This window comes from Mytilus edulis, chromosome 8 (assembly GCF_963676685.1).
Source record: "Mytilus edulis chromosome 8, xbMytEdul2.2, whole genome shotgun sequence".
Classification (NCBI taxonomy): Eukaryota; Metazoa; Mollusca; class Bivalvia; order Mytilida; family Mytilidae; genus Mytilus; species Mytilus edulis.
The window spans coordinates 56,287,764-56,305,967 of record NC_092351.1 but is presented as its reverse complement, the minus strand read 5'-3'; the positions used below and the strand labels follow the sequence as shown (position 1 = coordinate 56,305,967).

Genomic DNA, 18,204 nt, shown 5'->3' with positions numbered 1-18,204 from the left:
CTCAATGCTCTTCAACTTCGTACTTTATTTGGCCGTTTTAATTTTTTTTGATTTGAGCGTCACTGAGTCTTTTGTTGACGAAACGCGCGTCTGGTGTATATACAAAATTTAGTCCTGGTACCTCTGATGAGGTTATTTACTGATCTTTTACTAATATTGTACCTATTCAATGGTGAAAAAAAGAAAAATCTAATAGAGAACTTTGAAACAGGCATCTATAAATAATACACGTGGTGTAATTGTTGGTTCACAATCTAATATGAACTTTGTACCAGTAATAGACATTTGAAAAAAAACTCCATCTCCAAAGAAAATTCAAATCGAAAAGACCTGTACCAAAAGGCAAACACTTATCAAACGAATGAAAAACATCTACTAGTATCATATTCCTGTTGTGAAAGAGGCATTTCTTTAGATGGAAAATGGTGGATTGAGCTTGGTTTTAAATTTATACTGTGCTAAACCTCTTCCTTGTATTGCATTCGCATATAATTTCATTATATTAACATCAATGCTTGAGTAAAACAAACAAGCATAATATATAATTGTAAAATAAGGGGTTCATTAGTCAATATAGTTTTAATCTTTTAAAATCACCCCCCTTGTTTTAACTATTTCAACAAAGAAAAACGAAAATGCATTTTGGCACTCGATAGATAAAGTATATATTAAGCAAAATTAAAACAATAATACATAGATTGACCATAGCATCATTATACTATGGCGGGATGTATGAATACCGAATATATCAAATGCATTCAGCCTTTTTTACAAGTGTTTCATTAGCCGTGTACAAAAAAATATATATTTTACTTGAATTTATTCTTGATGTTTCCTATAAAGGCTTAAGTAAGTTTACTCAGAAAAAAAGAATACTATATATCGTTTTATTATACATGTATTTTAAAAGGACTGAAAATTACAATTTAAAATCATCGTTACTTACCCGAGTAAACTGCCCAGTGAGAATAGAATCCTCTACTAATCTCTATCAAATCCCCTTCCTCAAAACTGATTTGATTTATCATGACAAGTTACACTCAGGTCAAGTTCATTATTCACGCTTTAAGCTTTTCTCTTTGTTCAGTTGAAGCTCTTTCTCTAGAATTAAATTTTTGATGAAATACTTATTCATTAGAAGACTTCTGTTCAAACGGAAATAACTCATTTTTTTCAAGACAAAATGACATTTTGAATGTTTTTTCTTTTCTTTGGTATTTAGTGATTCAATTTTGTTCCAGTCTGATAACTGTGTGCAGAGTTGTTGTCTTTGGACATAGAAAATTCACTGAGATAGTCAGAATTCAACAAGTTTTTACGTTTTGCTGGAATATTTTGTCTCGATATTTTTATGTAGTTTACATTATGACAAATTATAGGTCAAATTTTTGTTCCATTACAATGAATTTGTAACGGGTTGGGAACTATGTATTGCCATGTATTACTCGCATAATGCTTGTTTTTATCAAAAAATATTCAACTCTGATGCTGCAAAATTGTTTAATATTTAGTTAAAATAGATATTGATGACTTTATTATGTGAAACTTTTTTTTAGATTTATCATACTTTTACTCTTTTTTGCTAATCATTCATGACTAAAAACTTGTATTTAGACCATTTTGCACGTTTTTCTTTACGGTAGACCACAATAATATTACATGTATATGAACAGTAAAATCTTACCATTTTAATGACAATATAAAAAAGATGATGTGGTATGATTGCCAATGAGACAACTGTCTACAATTAAGAGACCAAAATGACAAAGACATTAACAACTATAGGTTACTGTACGGCCTTCAACAATGAGAAAAGCCCATACCGCATAGTCAGCTATAAAAGGCCCCGATAAGACAATGTAAAACAATTCAAATGAGAAAACTAACGGCCTTAAGTATATAAAAAATGAACGAAAAACAAATATGTTACACATAAACAAACGACTTCCACTGAATTACAGGCTCCTGACTTGGGACAGGCACGTACATAAATAATGTGGCGGGGTTAAACATGTAAGCGGGATCCAAACCCTCCCCCTAACCAGGGACAGTGGAATAACAGTAAATCACAAGAACAAACTATAAAAATCAGTTGAAAATGGCTTAACTCCGATGGACAAAAATACAAGTGGACGTGGTAGGGTGATTGTATGTCTGCTCAACAGTATAACCATTTATCTGTGTATAGTTGTAATTATATAACCGCAAAAATTGAAAAAAAATGGTCCTATATTGGTATGACGTTGTCGTTGTCATAGTCGTCGTCATCCAAAGACATTTAATTTCGCACTATAACTTTAGTATAAGTAAATAGAAATCTATGAAATTTAAATACAAGGTTTATGACCATAAAAGAAAAGTTGGGATTGATTTTGGGAGTTTTGGTCCCAGCAGTTTAGGAATTAGGGCCAAAAAGGGTCCAAAATTAAACTGTTTGCTTTCATAAAAAAATGAATTATTGGGGTTCTTTGATATGCCAAATCTAACAGTGACTTTAGATTCTTAATTTTTGGTCCTGTTTTCAAATTGGTTTACATCAAGGTCCAAAGGGTCCAAAATTAAACTTAGTTTGATTTTAACAAAAATTTAATTCTTGGGGTTCTTTGATATGCTGAATCTAAAAATGTACTAAGATTTTTTATTATGGGCCCAGTTTTCAAGTTGGTCCAAATCGGGGTCCAAAATTAAATTTTGTTTGATTTCAACAAAATTGAATATATGGGGTTCTTCAATATGCTGAATCTAACCATGTATTTAGTTTTTTAATATTTGGGAACGGTTATCAAATTGGTCCAAATTGAGGTCTTAAGGGTCTGAAATTGAAAATTATTTGATTTCAGCAAAAAATTGAATTCTTGGGGTTCTATGATATGCTGAATATAACCATGCATTTAGATTTTGGATATTGGACCATAATAGGTAAATGTTAAATTAAATTTTTTTAAGTTTAAGTTCTTAGACCACACTCATTGTGTTATGTCAACTATTTAATCCCAAACCAAATGCAGAGCTTTATCAAGCTTAAATGTTCTGTCCATACTTGCCCCAAATGTTCAGGGTTCAATCTCTGCGGTCGTATAAAGCTGCGCCCTGCGGAGTATCTGGTTATTACATGTGGTTATGAAATAAATTTTATTGCAATTTGAATTATTTGTGTTTGTCTCAGCTGGTAGTAATAGGCCAACTATAATTTACATGTCTTATTCCAAAGCCTCAAATTGCTAGAGATTACATTCTAGGAGGAAACTTAACATTACTGTTATGTCCACTGTTCTCCCAAAATTGACATAGGGATAACTAACTGGTTCATGTCAGCGTCACAAAATTTCAGTTGCAGTTTTATCAGGAACTTCTAGGAGTAGTCTCTTTATATTTGGCATAAAGCTGTATCATACTATAGAAAATATAGCGCGTTTCTAGGTAAGAGGCACAATTCTATGAAATTCACAAAACTATTAAATCTTCCTCTTTTCTGGAAATAAATTACATGAATGTACAAGGCTTTCAAATTTATGATTCATTATCAAATACAACATGTTTTAAAAATTTAAGACTGAACTCAATTGTGGCCACTTTGAAAAAGCGTCTAAAAACTAGACTATTATAAAATGCTAAATTTGTGAAGAACTCATTGTGATATTACCTGATGAGTGTGCATAGTATTGTAAATAAAACAGCCCATTTTTAAGTTACTAAAGTTATTTTCTTTTGAATAGGTTAATATTTTAAACATATTGTAAAAATACTCAGTTTAGGGGCAAAAAATGCAAAAAAGCGGTCTCCCCAGGTTTACTCCTTTAGTATATTTTCTAATTTAAACTTAGTTGAACTTGGTTTATTCGATTAATATAACCCGTTAACATTAGTTCAGTCATTTTTTTTCTTATATTTTGACTATCACATACTTTTGAAAAGTTTCTATTGAAACAGATAAAAAAATTAAAAAATCGGCAAAATGGCCATCACGCCTATCTTTAATTATTATTTTATCGTAATAAAGTATCATTTGCCGAGCACCATTTTCTAGAATTTTGTAGATGAATATATAAGCTTCATGAAAAATAACATTTTATTGAAAATAAAACATGATCTTACAAGATTCAAGCCTTTAAAAATATACAAATTTTGCTGAATCGGCACTTTTTCAAAACCATGCAATTTCAATCTGTCAGTAGAGGTATTGAGAAATCTCACAACTTTTTGAATTGTCACAATTTCCTTTCATTTCAAGTTGTTTGTTAAGATATATGTTATCATTAAGCTAATTTTTTTCTATAAAACAAAAAAAAATCAGGTCAAAATACCCTAAAATAGGCTTAAAATGGCCATTTGTCAGTACAGAAATGGATAATTTTCGAATGTTCGGCATACACAAATAATGGCTGAATATTTTTTCAAAATATTTTGCACAAATAGTTATTACACATAAGGTATCTAAAATACAAAATATCAGCCTGATTGGAATATTTTGGATTTGGACCATTTTGCATGGTTTTATCACAGACTGGCTCATATATAGTATTATATTTGTTTGGGGTTTTTGATTACTGTACGTCATGCTGCTGATCAGTTAATTATTGAAGAAAGGTGTGGCAAGTTTTTTTTTAGTTAATTCAATTTAATGAAGTGAGAACAAGAACTATCGATTACCAAGAAGAACAATGTTCATGTACTTGTCTGAGGATAGCATAATTGTCTACATTGATATACTCCTTACCTTCTAGGCTACTGACCACATGACAACTCATTTAGTATATTTGTTCCCTCATAAGAGTGTTTCTGAAATGGTTGCTGGGCGAACGAAAGAAAGGGAAAAAAATAATGAGCTGAAAAACGGAGCAGGTGATGCAATATAGCACCTGGTTCTAGAGGAGGCATAACAATAATACATACATGCTGTTTGAAAAATGAAAGACAAGCTAAAATTAAGAATAATACCTCAGTCTGTTGTTCTCTCTTAACGAAAGCGAAAGTAAAATAGTTAAAATTTCCGAATTTGATAACGTTTCTTTCTTTATAGGTTATCTTATCGATCTCATGTCAAGTCAATCATAAAACAAGTTTTTAATCATGCTACGGTTATTGATAAAACGTTTATAATTATTTAATTGTTGAAAAAACAGTCATGATGAGGAATTATTCTACATTTTGTTTATTTAACCTTGTTTTACATGTTAAAAACATAAATTAAAATAATCAATAAAGTTTCATATTTATTTCAAAACATAAAAAGAAAGACATGCATCAACCGTTTTTCAAAATAACAACAGCCGTTGGGATATTCTTAGGACATATATGCGCTTGCTCTTTAGTCTACAGTCAGGATTAATTTAATAATGTTAATAGAACATATTTCACAACTGATTAGCTGCTGATCAAATATGAAAGTTTCAAAAAGGAGTAGGTTCAGTAAGACCCCTTTTTGGCCCCAAAATAAAGCAGTTTTACAAAATTGTGAAAATGTAATCTTTTGGCTAATTACGGGAAAGTAGAATGCTTCTGCTACATAAATATGGGCTCTTTTTGACAATACAATGCACATATATTCGGTACTAGCATCATTAAGTCATGCTTAATTACTGAAATCTTCACAATTTTAGCATTTTACTTACATTTTAGACGGTTTCCGTTTTAAATGAAAGTAGCCGCATTCGTGTTCATTCATAATATTATAATGTAAGTTGTATTGACGATAAAACATAACATATATAAAGTTTTAGGATGAACACGGATGCGGCCACTTTCATTTTTGACAAAAAAAATAATCTGAAAAGTGACGTTTTTGGCATATTTGATAGATTTTTCATATTAAAGCTTGAATCGGAGCGCTTTTAATGACTTAATCAGTTAAAATCTTTCACAAGAACTAATTGAATCAATTGAAATAGACACTTAAGTGTTTAAAAAGTGTCCGAAATCTTTCGTTAGATAAACCTGAAATTTGAGGCCAAAATCGGCCCTTACCGGACCTACTCCTTTGTATTAAAGATAAGTGTGCCGGAACTATAATGGTTTTCTTTTAAGTATTGAGAAACTAAAAACACCGTTAAGAAAGAAGACCAATGTTTTTTTACTTGCCTTAGAATCGTAAAAAGTCTCACCATTGTAAAATTCAATACCACAAGGCAATATAAAATTGAGAATGAAAATTGGGAATGTGTCAAAGAGACAACAACCCGACCATAGAAAAAACAACAGCAGAAGGTCACCAACAGGTCTTCAATGTAGCGAGAAATTCCCGCACCCGGAGGCGTCCTTCAGCTGGCCCCTAAACAAATATATACTAGTTCAGTGATAATGAACGCCATATTAAACTCCAAATTGTACACAAGAAACTAAAATTAAAAATAATACAAGACTAACAAAGGCCAGAGGCTCCTGACTTGGGACAGGTGCAAAAATGCAATCATACCACATAAACTACATACGACGTCATTCAGTTCAGCAATTCAATAAGAAAAGTTTACTTTAGATAGTATTGGACGAACAGAGGAATAGACAAACGAAATAATGGATGGATAAATGAGAAAGTGAATGCGATATAGCACCCTGGTTTTTGAATGGGTACAGAAATGAATAAAAAGATACTTAAACAAATATAACAAGACATAATTATGGCAAGTAACCTCAGTCTCTTGGTCTTTCTTAACGATTGCGAAAGCAGCTTGTTCATATTAAGACGTGCTTCTATTGGCGATCTCACAGACGTATGGCACATTATGTTTGTATTCATTATTTTGAAGAAGTTATTGTTTATGAATGCGTATATTTGAGTTAAGTCAACCATAAACTTTGAATTATAAATGTCTTATTTGTATTGTTTGCATACTTTATTTTGATTAAGTACTGAGGTATTTTTTTTACCGTGTTTACATTTTGTGTTTTACTACTTTGGGAAAGTTTTAATTGTGAATAAAAAAAGTAAATATATCCCAACATGTACATGCACCCAGCTCATGCCTACATGCACCCAGTTCATGCCAACCGAAATGAAACAACCGTCGTCTGATTTTTCTATCTCTTAAAATTGATGTTTATTTTCAGATATTTTGGAACTTTGAATTACAAAATCTACAATGATAATAGATAACGTTGACAAATTCAATATTCAATAGGCAGACATCAAATAAGGTTTAAGGTTAATGTAATATTAAAGTTAACGTATTTATTGTAGAGATAAAATGCAATCGATTTTTAGAAAATGTAGCTATCAAGATTACTTGGCAACACGTGTATTTGTTTTTTACAAATCACCAGTGTTAAGCTGTTGACCATATATAAATTAAACTTAGTCAAAATAAACAAATGATAAAGAGCTCCTCAGAGAAGTGTTTACGCAGTCGATCCAAAATGACATTTATATAAATGTTGGAAGATTACCCAATATCTGTTCTTATTAAATTGTTGAAAGAGATATCCAAAAAGTGTAAAAATTGTTCGAAATAGTTAAGATGTTTTCACCCAAGTAATAGTTAATATAAGTTGTAGTTATTAAATCTTTCGGCATGTTGGATATGCAAAACTTTTTCAATTTCGTTATGTATTTGACCTTTTAACTCTTTTAATTACAAAAATAAGCGAAAGATCCGTCTGGTTTAAAAAAGTATATAAACCTGGAAGCTTTTTTTCATAACCATCTACAGCAGCTGCTGATCTAATATACATACAATGTATTGAGAAACTCGAAATTTCACTAATTAAGAAAAATTTAATATAAAAAAAGATGTGTTATGATTGCCATAGAGACAACTCTCCACAAGAGACCAACATGACACAGAAATTAACAACTATAGATTTATACGGCCTTCAACGATGAGCAACGCCCATACCGCATTGTCAGCTTTAAAAGGCCCAGACATTACAATGTAAAACGATTTAAACGAGAAAACTAACAGCCTCATGAATATAAAAAAAAAATGAACGGGAAACAAATATGTAAAACATAAACAAAGACAACCACTGTTTGCTATTGTCTGAGGCTAACAAAAGTATCCACATAATATATCGCAATACCTCAGGCAGATGACAACATACGATATTATTCAGTTTCAGAAGATCCCTTATAAAAGTGTGAAAGAAATTGTAATGGAACAGACAAAATAATGACTGGACAAATAAAGGAAAATATGAATGCAATAAAGCACCCGATTTTGAACTGTGGCATACAAATAAATAAATAGATAGTTGAAAAAATTAAATAAGGCACTTTACCTCAGTTTCTTCTTCTTTCTACACGAAAGTGAAAGCAGAAAAGTTTAAATTTCCGAATTTGATAACGTCTTTTTCCTTATAGATTACTTATTGATATCATATCTACTCAATAATAAAGCAAGGTTTTATCTTAAAATAACCTACGATTAGTTTTCAAACGTTCAAAACCTTTTAATTATTGATACCAGGGGCAAAAATGAGAACAACCATCGTCAGATTTTTGTATCTCCAGAAATAGATATTTGAGGATATCTGTAATCCTTAAGTTGTTACTCACAAGGATGCTATTAAACCAAGGGTTCCAATTTGTGGAGTTGAAATCATCCCTTCGTTAATTGTACGGACGCCATCACGAGTTGGTTGATCGTAATGGAATAACCGTTTCACAAATGATATCGGATATGTTCCTTACGTCGTAACTTCAATTCCCTTTTTTCCTTTCATGAATGTGACCTACCAAATTAGACTATTTTCAGGATTTGATATAAGTAACACGACGGATAACACATGTGGAGCAGGATCTGCTTACCCTTCCGGAGCACCTGAGATCACCCCTTGTTTTTTTATGGGGTTCGTGTTGCGTATTCTGTAGTTGTCTATGTTGTATGTGGTATTGTTGTCTGTTTGTGTTTTTCTTTTATTGCCCTGGCTTTGTCAGTTTAGGTCCAGAAATTTTCAGACCATTCAGGAAACCCGTTTTTGTGTTGCTACCCCTGAATTGAAAATTTTAAGAAAACTTTGCAGCTTTTGATAAAGGGTAAACAGCAATAATGTACAGCAAAGTAAGACCTAAAAATAAGTCAACATGAACAACATGGTCAATTAATTGACCCCTTAAGGAGTTATTGTCCTTATAGTAAATTCTTTTACAATTTTCATCAATTTTGTATATTTTTACAAAATATTTCCCACTGAAACCACTGAGTCAAGTTCATTATAGATAAAGATAATTGTAAGTAGCAAGAATTTTCAGTACGTAAGATCTACAAACACATCACCATAACACAATGTTTTCATGAATCCATCTGTGTCCTTTGTTTAATGTGCACATAGACCAAGGTGGGCAACACAGACTCTTTAGAGCCTGTAGTTATTATCCTTTACAAATGATTTGTATATCTTTAAAAATCTGTCATCATTTGTGGATGTTTTGTAACCTTAAACCGCAAAATTAACATTGATATTAGATAACATTAGTTAAGCATATATAATTGTTTTATTATTTAGTGAACAAGTATTGAATAATGTTAGCAAGTGAATATCATTTTTACATAGTCTATATAGGAATTTAAAAAAAAAAAAAAACAATTGAGTTGTAACTTTAAATGACGTACGGAGCAATTAGCCTCTCTCGATGATTTGCTTTTAATTTATCAGAAACCTGCGACAAATGTTTTATAATCTTTAGGAACATTTAACTCATACATGCTGAAATTGAATTTATGATTCATTATCATACCAAATTTAGGAAATAAATCTATTTTTTTTGCAATTAGGATATATACTCCGTATACAGACGCTGCTGGAATGTTCCTAAAAATAAATGGAAATTTCATAATTTGGAATCATCTCTTTTCACCGACCCTTATTGTTAATTGATAGATGGAAGTCGTGAAAAAAACACAATTACTGTATCTGTTGTATTCTTTATCTCTAGTTCGATGGGATAGTGCGTTCAACATAGTCACCAAATTATGAATTATTCAATGAGAGAACATCATCTTTATTACGGGAAAAAATGATTGATATAAAAATGACGATAGATTGTTTAAAACAATTACACCAAACGTAACAAATACGTTGACAATCAAGTGACTGATGAAAAATAATGTTTATCCAATTCTTGAACCAATAAATTTATATTTCAAAAACTAAGTCTTCTGTTGCACGATTTTATAATTTTTCACGCAAATATAGCGTATAATCGTCATTTTTTTTCTCTCTGTCTGTTAAGTTTTAACCAATATGGCAGCTTATTAAATGCCGTGTTTTGAAGCCGAATTTTACCGATTCTCACCTTAAAGTAAACAATCAATAAAAAGCATGGGTATTGAGCACGTGTTCAACATGTACCATTAGATAATTGTTTATTTTAAAGACAGATTAAATGCGTACTGCAATCACCGGAATTTTACGAGGAGGGTCAGGCTAAGGTCACTATGCATACGGAAAAAATGTCGACGAACTGCTTCCTGGAAGCAAGCAATTAAAAAGAGTAAACTCCTTCTAAATGTGGACAAATAAAAGAATTTTCTTCAGAAAAAAAAGTATATGTAGATAAGTTAAATAATGAAAACTATCCATTTAGTTATATAAAGCATATGTATATTTTTTTTAGTTTGAGGTTTCATATGACTTTAATCAAATTCGTACAAACTACTGAAAATATATTCGATTCAGTTGAGTCTTTTGTAGACAAAATGCTCGTCTGACGTACAAAGTTCCAATTCTTGTATCTATGATGAGTTTTTCAATAGACCAGATTTTGGCAAGGTACATTCGCGTTATCCAGCCTTTATTATACTCTCTCATTTTTATTCTCATTTGAATTGTAACCTCTCTTAAAAAGTCAACTGCTTCTGGTTCTCAAGCTAACCCTCATGTTTAGGTTTGACTGGAAAAGGGAAAGCAGCGCACAGACGAGATCCAAACTATTTGTTTCCTTTTATGTTGATACATTCAAGGAGACAGATTTTATGAATATTGAACTTTCATTGTATTAGAATATTAATAACTCAGGTCTCAGTTTACAAATTTAAGACATTCTATCTTCCAGCTAGCTACTTTTAATTAAAAAAAAAACAATTTAATTGAGTTGAACGGACTTTTAATTGGGTCATGTTTTTCTATAGCAATATCAATATTTTTTTTTACATTTTGCTAGTTGTAAATCAATATCCGTCACATTTATTTTCAGAATGAGCGTCTGTGTTTGTTGACATCATAAAAGTGCGTTCAACGATTAAAAAGGCTGTTTTTGCAGTTTGAATATTTAACAAATAGCTTCTTTTTTTTTATGAAAATATGAAAGATCTTACTTGTTACTTCAGTTCAGGGGGCTCCCGGGTCTAAATCAACTTGTTTTTCTTATATAGGATTTTGCTATTTTTTTCTATGATTAAACTTCATCTTATACCTAATAGAAATATAAAATAAAAATATGGGGTCACCGTTCATTTAAGCTCACAATCTGCCTCCGAAAGAAGCATACAGTTTTAGTAATGTCCTTTTTTTCTGTTGAACTAATCAGGAGAATAGGAGCGATATTGGTAATATCGAAATAAAAAAAAACACTTAATTACAGAAATCGCCTAAACTTTACAATTATTTAGTTTATTTTAAGCTTGTTTGAAAACAATAATAATAAATATAGGTCACCAATGAGTTAAAAAATTACATTTTTGCACCAAAGGGAGATAATTTGGAGCTTTTGCACTGATATAAACATTCTTAAAGTCACCTGTGGCCAAACCAAATCGATTTGTCTGGGTGATTTTTGTACCATATTATAAAGTAATAACTAATAGACAAAAATATAAGTGTAATAAATAAAATTTGTAATGAAAAAAAACAAATGTTTAAGTTTTTGCTGAATTTTTGTACTCGCGAGCCTCCTTAAATATAGACACTGGCTTATCTGTTATTTGTATCTTCATAAATGTCGAAAAAACAAGCATTTGCTAAATTTCCTTCGATTTTTTTTATTTCTCAGTTAATTAACAGGACTAATTATAGATGGATGCAGTTCTTACTAATATTAATCAAAAACATACCATGACATGTTAACAAGTGATATGCATAAAGAGAAATTGGTTATGTATAAAATAAAAGTAAAACACAAGTGAACACGTATTAGAGATCATAGGTAAATTAAATAGAAAACAGTATTATATGTCCAATAACAATAAAAGACATGATCATATGTCATAAATAACTACAAAAAAAAGTAAAATCACAAAAATACTGAACTTAGAGGAAGATCAATAGGGAAAGTCCATAATCACATGGCAAAATCAAATAACAAAACGCATCAAAAAGTATATCTACATATTGCATTAAATAACATTCTCTGTGCACCGACATTCTGATAACGTCCACTTCAAAAATATGCTTTTGTCTAGACAGGGGTATGCACACCTGGAAAACAATACAGGGTACGTGTAGAAATCGGTTGATATTTAATAGAACACACTATCATAATTAACTTTTGGTATTATAAAGTGACAAAAGGATACCATTACACAGGATATAGTTAGTCTATATTCATATAGACCCTTTGATAAATAAGAATGGATAACTAAACATTCTTTAAGTTATTAAATGTAGCTTTCCTCTGTTTCACGCGTAATTTTGTTCACAGTAATGGAACATGTTATGAACGCTATCGTCTGTTCATCGATGCAGGAATACCAATTATGATAATCACAACTTGCATAACATTAAATTAGTTATCAAAGGTACCAGGCCTTATATTTGATACGCAAGACTTACATTTCGTCTACATAATACTTATTAGGAACGTTTAGAATAAAAAGTTAAAAAGCCAAATAATTAAAAAGTTACCGAGCATTGAGCAAAAATTCCAGCTAAGGTAATATAACTTGAGCGACTGTACAACCAAACTATAAGAACTCACGTAAAAAATGAACAAAGTGTAAAGGATATCTCTCTCTTTTTAAAACTTTACTCATACAAACGAGACGTTCATATAAGAACAATACGTACCTAAATGTTTCACAGCCTGAAATACAAGAAAGGGGTTTTAATGGTTTTCAAGAAATATATTCATTTCTAAATGGCTGCCACATATTATAATGCATTTCACGTATTTTCCAGTTTTGGTAGAAAAAAGGTTGACCAGTTCTATGTTTTCTGTTTTGTGTTTCGTATACCATGTATACTGCTTTTCAATTTATTGCCATTTTTGTTTGCCTAACCATTTTAAGTTTGTTCTCGAGTGAGATTCAGTATCCATTACGTATTCTTTGTCTTACTGTATTTTTTTTTCCAAAAACTGAATTCAATAATAGTTATCAAATGTACTAAGAATATAATTTGATACACCAGACGCGTGTTTCGTCCACAGAAGACTCACCAGTGACGCTCAGATCAAACATCCCAAATACTATTTCTTCAAGAGATTTTTCTAACGACTAAACGAATGTTACATCTTAAAATAAGTACATGTATATATTATAACAAAAAAGGACAGGAAACGTAAGATTAAATTCTATCCTGTTCCAACAATCGCTTACGTTAATACCACTAACTTATTCACCCTTACATTTGTTTTCTGACTAATCGATTAGGAGCGTGATGCTCACGGAAATAGGTTTGCATAAATTTAAGTTGTACATTTATTCAACTGTTCATTATTAAATGGTTCTGTAACACACGTAACAGTAATTGTTGTGTTTTGTATTCGTTTCTTTCCTAAATTGAAACATTTTTTTAGAATAAATTCGTTACCATGTTTATGATAAATACATCAAGAAAATTTTACTCAAATGTTTTGAATTGAGTGTTTTTCAAAGACTATATCTACATGCAAACACATTATCACAACAAGTCCAAAATTAATTTTACCTTGACATATTCCGATGGGAATAATCCTTTCTTGCCATTTATCTCTCCGAGGAGCCACCCACTTGACTTTTCTCCAACCACGATAAACTTATCTTCCTTTTGAAAACTTATTTGTAAGGAACTTTTTGCTTTATATGATTTTGTCGCTATGACACAATATGTTGACTGCTTTGTACTAGCTGTTTAAAAAGAAACAATATTGTAGGTTAATACCTTATATAAAGTCTTTGAAGCAACATCTGACATAATTATCATGTATGCATTTATGCAAAACAAGAATGTGTCCCTAGTACACGACTGACCCATCCACATTATCATATTCTATGTTCAGTGGACCGTGAAAATGGGGTAAAAACTCTTAATTTTGCATTACAATTAATAAGATCATATTATAAGGAACATACATACTAAGTTTCAAATTGATTGGACTTCAACTCCATCAAAAACTACCTCGACCAAAAACTTTAACCTGAAGCGGGACAGACCGACGAACGAACGAAGGAACGACCAGACGCATGGACGCACAAACCAGAACACATATATAATCATTAATGGGGTATGAAAATAATCTAGTTTATTTTAAAGAAAACGAATGGTTTTGGGTCGATAATGGTCGTATCAAGAAGGCACTAATAAACCTTCAACAACATGGGCGTGGGAACAACACTTTCAAGTGTTTAGTTTCTTCTTATTGTACCTGATAACTAGAAAGACTGATGAAACATGTGAAAAAAAACAAACAATATTTCTACCAGTTGGTATGCGCATACCCTTCATAGCTTTCTAATGAACATTAAAATACATTCTGCGTAAATATTGTATGAATAAAAATCACTATTGTATGCTACATAGCGAAAAAATCTTTAATGCATGTGATACAATTGAGAAAGGAAATGGGAAATGTGTCAAAGCGACAACAACCCGACCATAGAGTAGACAACCGAAGGCCACCAATGGGTCTTCAGTGTAGCGAGAAATTCCCGCATCCGGAGGCGTCCTTCAGTGATAATGTACGTCATACTAAACTCCGAATTATACACTTGAAATTAAAAATTAAAAATCATACAAGACTAACAAAGGCCAGAGGCTCCTGACTTGGGACAGGCGCAAAATTGCGGCGGGGTTAAACATGTTTATGAGATCTCAACCTTCCCCCTTTACCTCTAGCCAATGTAGAAAAGTAAACGTGAATTATTGTAATATTTTCAACAGAAAATAAATTGCTTATGTTGCCATCAACTAACTACAAATGTTTTTTTAGTAACTAATTCCTATGAATACTTACCCTTTGTGTCCCGTTTTTTGGTCTTGCGTATTGGTTTTGATGAAACTATCTGACATTTCTAAAAGGATAATCAATTCAAAATTATTACCAAAATTTTTTAATGTAATTGTGTGCTGTACAATATCATCCATAACACGATAGAAATGCGTTAACTTATAAATATATAATGACACTCAAAACTAATTAAAGGACAGAATAATAATTAAACGTTATAAGAAAATGAATAAAATGTGGTTCATAAGACACAAGTTTAGACTATCATGTTAATAGTTGATTTTAAAAACAACTTGTAGTAGCTTATAATAAGAATAATTAAGAATCTAATTTGTTCATACCTGATGTATATAGCAATGTAACAGGATCTAGGTCACTCGTTACCTGAGCAAAACTTTTTTAAAAAGAAGCAATAATTTGTTTGATGATACTGTTTCAATGTGTGTTTCTTTACATGAAATTTTTAAACAGGTTTTCAAGATATGTCAATAACATATTTATTTTGTCATTTTCTAGATACATGTGTCAAAACATGTCACGTACGAAACACTTATTTAAAAAGCTCTGATGCAAGCAGTACCCATCGATTCATCCAGGCTTGCCCCATGAGATGATCATGCAATTACCTCATTTGTTGTTTTTTATGCCCCACCTACGATAGTAGAGGGGCATTATGTTTTCTGGTCTGTGCCTCCGTCCGTCTGTGCGTCCGTGCGTCCGTGCGTCCGTTCGTCCGTTCGCTTCAGGTTAAAGTTTTTGGTCAAGGTAGTTTTTGAAGAAGTTGAAGTCCAATCAACTTGAAACTTAGTACACATGTTCCCCATGATATGATCTTTCTAATTTTAATTTGATCCCAATTTCATGGTCCACTGAACATAGAAAATGATAGTGCGAAGTTCAGGTTAAAGTTTTTGGTCAAGGTAGTTTTTGATGAAGTTAAAGTTACATCAACTTGAAACTTAGTACACATGTTCCCTATGATATGATCTTTCGAATTATGATTCCAAATTATAATTTTTACCCCAGTTTCACGGTCCACTGAACATAGAAAATGATAGTGCGAGTGGGGCATCCGTGTACTATGGACACATTCTTGTTTACCTTGATTTGTTTATGTTGGCAATGGATTTATAGGATTAAAACACGAAAGACTCCATACGACATAATTTCGCGGTCTTAAATCATTTCTAGAACAGTTTTCTCAATAGTAACACTATCCTTTCATTTGTATAAGTTTGCAGATTTAGCATTCCTATTAAAACAAGATATACATGTATCAGGTTTGTGTTACCTTGACAAATTCAGCTGGAAAAAGTCCGGTATTACCATTTACTTCTCCAACAAGCCAACGTTCAGATTCCTGACCAACGACGTTGAATTTATCTTCTTTTCGGAAACTTATTTCGTCGTTGGATTGTCCTTTATATGGTCGCAGAGCGATAACACTGTACGTCAAATCCTTTTTAACAAATTCATTATCTGTAATAATTATATACATAAGATACAGATATAACTTTATTTCGTTAGAGTAGCTTGGTTTATAATCGAAGTTAAAGTTGCGCATTTTAAAGGTATTATATTTTTTTTAACGTTATGTTAATGTTGATTTGGGAGTTTTCACAGGAAGCAAACTAGTCCTCATTCCCGTTGAGATCAACCACACAGACTGAATTTATACTTCCAATACTTACAATGCGTAGGAACCTCCTTATAGAATAAGCTCGGTTCACTTTGTCAATTTGCATGCATTTGATTAGGTTTTTTGGCGCAATTCCTTGGTAATCTACATAAAGGATGCACGTGTTTTCCATCGATATTCGGTTAAGTGTTCGACTAATGATTGATACTACTTTGGTTATTTACTTTTTCATGTATATATGCTTATATTTATATGCCAAAAGCGCACTTCCTGGTTGAGAATTTTGAAAATTCTACGTTTCATTTAATATACTTAATTGAATGTGAATTAAGTATTCCGTTTCTTGCAACGCTACGTTTATATAATGTAATTCATAGCATGAATAACCTGGACATGTATATTGTTAATTGACAAATCGCTCTTGCCAAATACTGACACCTTTCCCAGTAATGTTTTTTTTTATTCCTTAACCTTTACTACGGATATGTATTTTGTGTGTATGTTTTATGTTTTTTAATCTGCAGTTCGTTCTAATTTCGGAATTCCATGAATATGCTTCATATTTTGTGATAAGTAAGAAACTTACCAGGTAACTGTATTTTCTAAAAACAAGAAGAAACAATATTATTGTAAGACCACTAAATAGAAAGACACATTATGTAATACAATTTGGCGAAATAACAATTCATTTTTGGAATCTACATGTAGATATTATATATAATTATCGTCATGGAAATATGATAAAAAACCAACATATTGAATACAAAATTACGACATTCGATTTGTTTATGTCTTAGAATATCAACTGTACATAAACATTTTAGAAATCAAGTCTTTCAAAATAATCAACATTGAGGTGTTTTTTTTTATAGAACATATTTAATTTTGAACAGACAAAAAAAGTTTTGAACAAAACCTATTTATTATCAGAAATATACATTATACAGTTTTATGCATCATACAAAACAATTATATTTTATCGACAGTGCTATAGTTTGAAGTGTACTCAAATCAACCTATCATAGTCAAAACGTTACACATAAGTATTGTATATATTTCTACTTAGTGTTCAATGAGTATGTAATTGCTGACGTTTTCGGGTTCTCAATGCTGTACTTTATTTGGTCTTTTTAACATTTTTTTATTCGAGCGTCACTGATAAGTCGCTGTAGACGAAACGCGAGTCTGGCGTACAAACGAAATTTCAATCCTGGTATTTATGATGAGTTTATCTAAAATGTATATTATTATAAGTTGCAGATGATAATGTTCAGTAATTTTGACTTTATTCCGTTTGTTATTGTTTATTTAGAAACCAAATTATTCTAAAAGATCATATTTTGAAACTTTGAGCTGAATAATTATTTTGTATTTTGAAAAAAAAGCCAGATAAATGACATTGAGTTGTGTAGCGTTGTAGCTAAGACGAATGATTTTAGGTATCTTTGATTCTAAATTAATTTTTGAGTTTACTATTTCTTGTCTAACT

General features: G+C 31.2%; 1 long non-coding RNA gene across 1 annotated transcript; it reads right to left on the bottom strand.

Moving 5' to 3' along the window:
- Positions 1-12,250: 12,250 nt before the first annotated feature.
- On the bottom strand, positions 12,251-16,548 carry LOC139487053 (uncharacterized). The gene is made up of 5 exons (XR_011655726.1): positions 16,368-16,548; positions 15,083-15,140; positions 13,798-13,976; positions 12,937-12,952; positions 12,251-12,348 (listed from the first exon to the last, which is right to left on the bottom strand). It is a non-coding gene; the product is annotated as an uncharacterized lncRNA (long non-coding RNA).
- Positions 16,549-18,204: the final 1,656 nt, after the last annotated feature.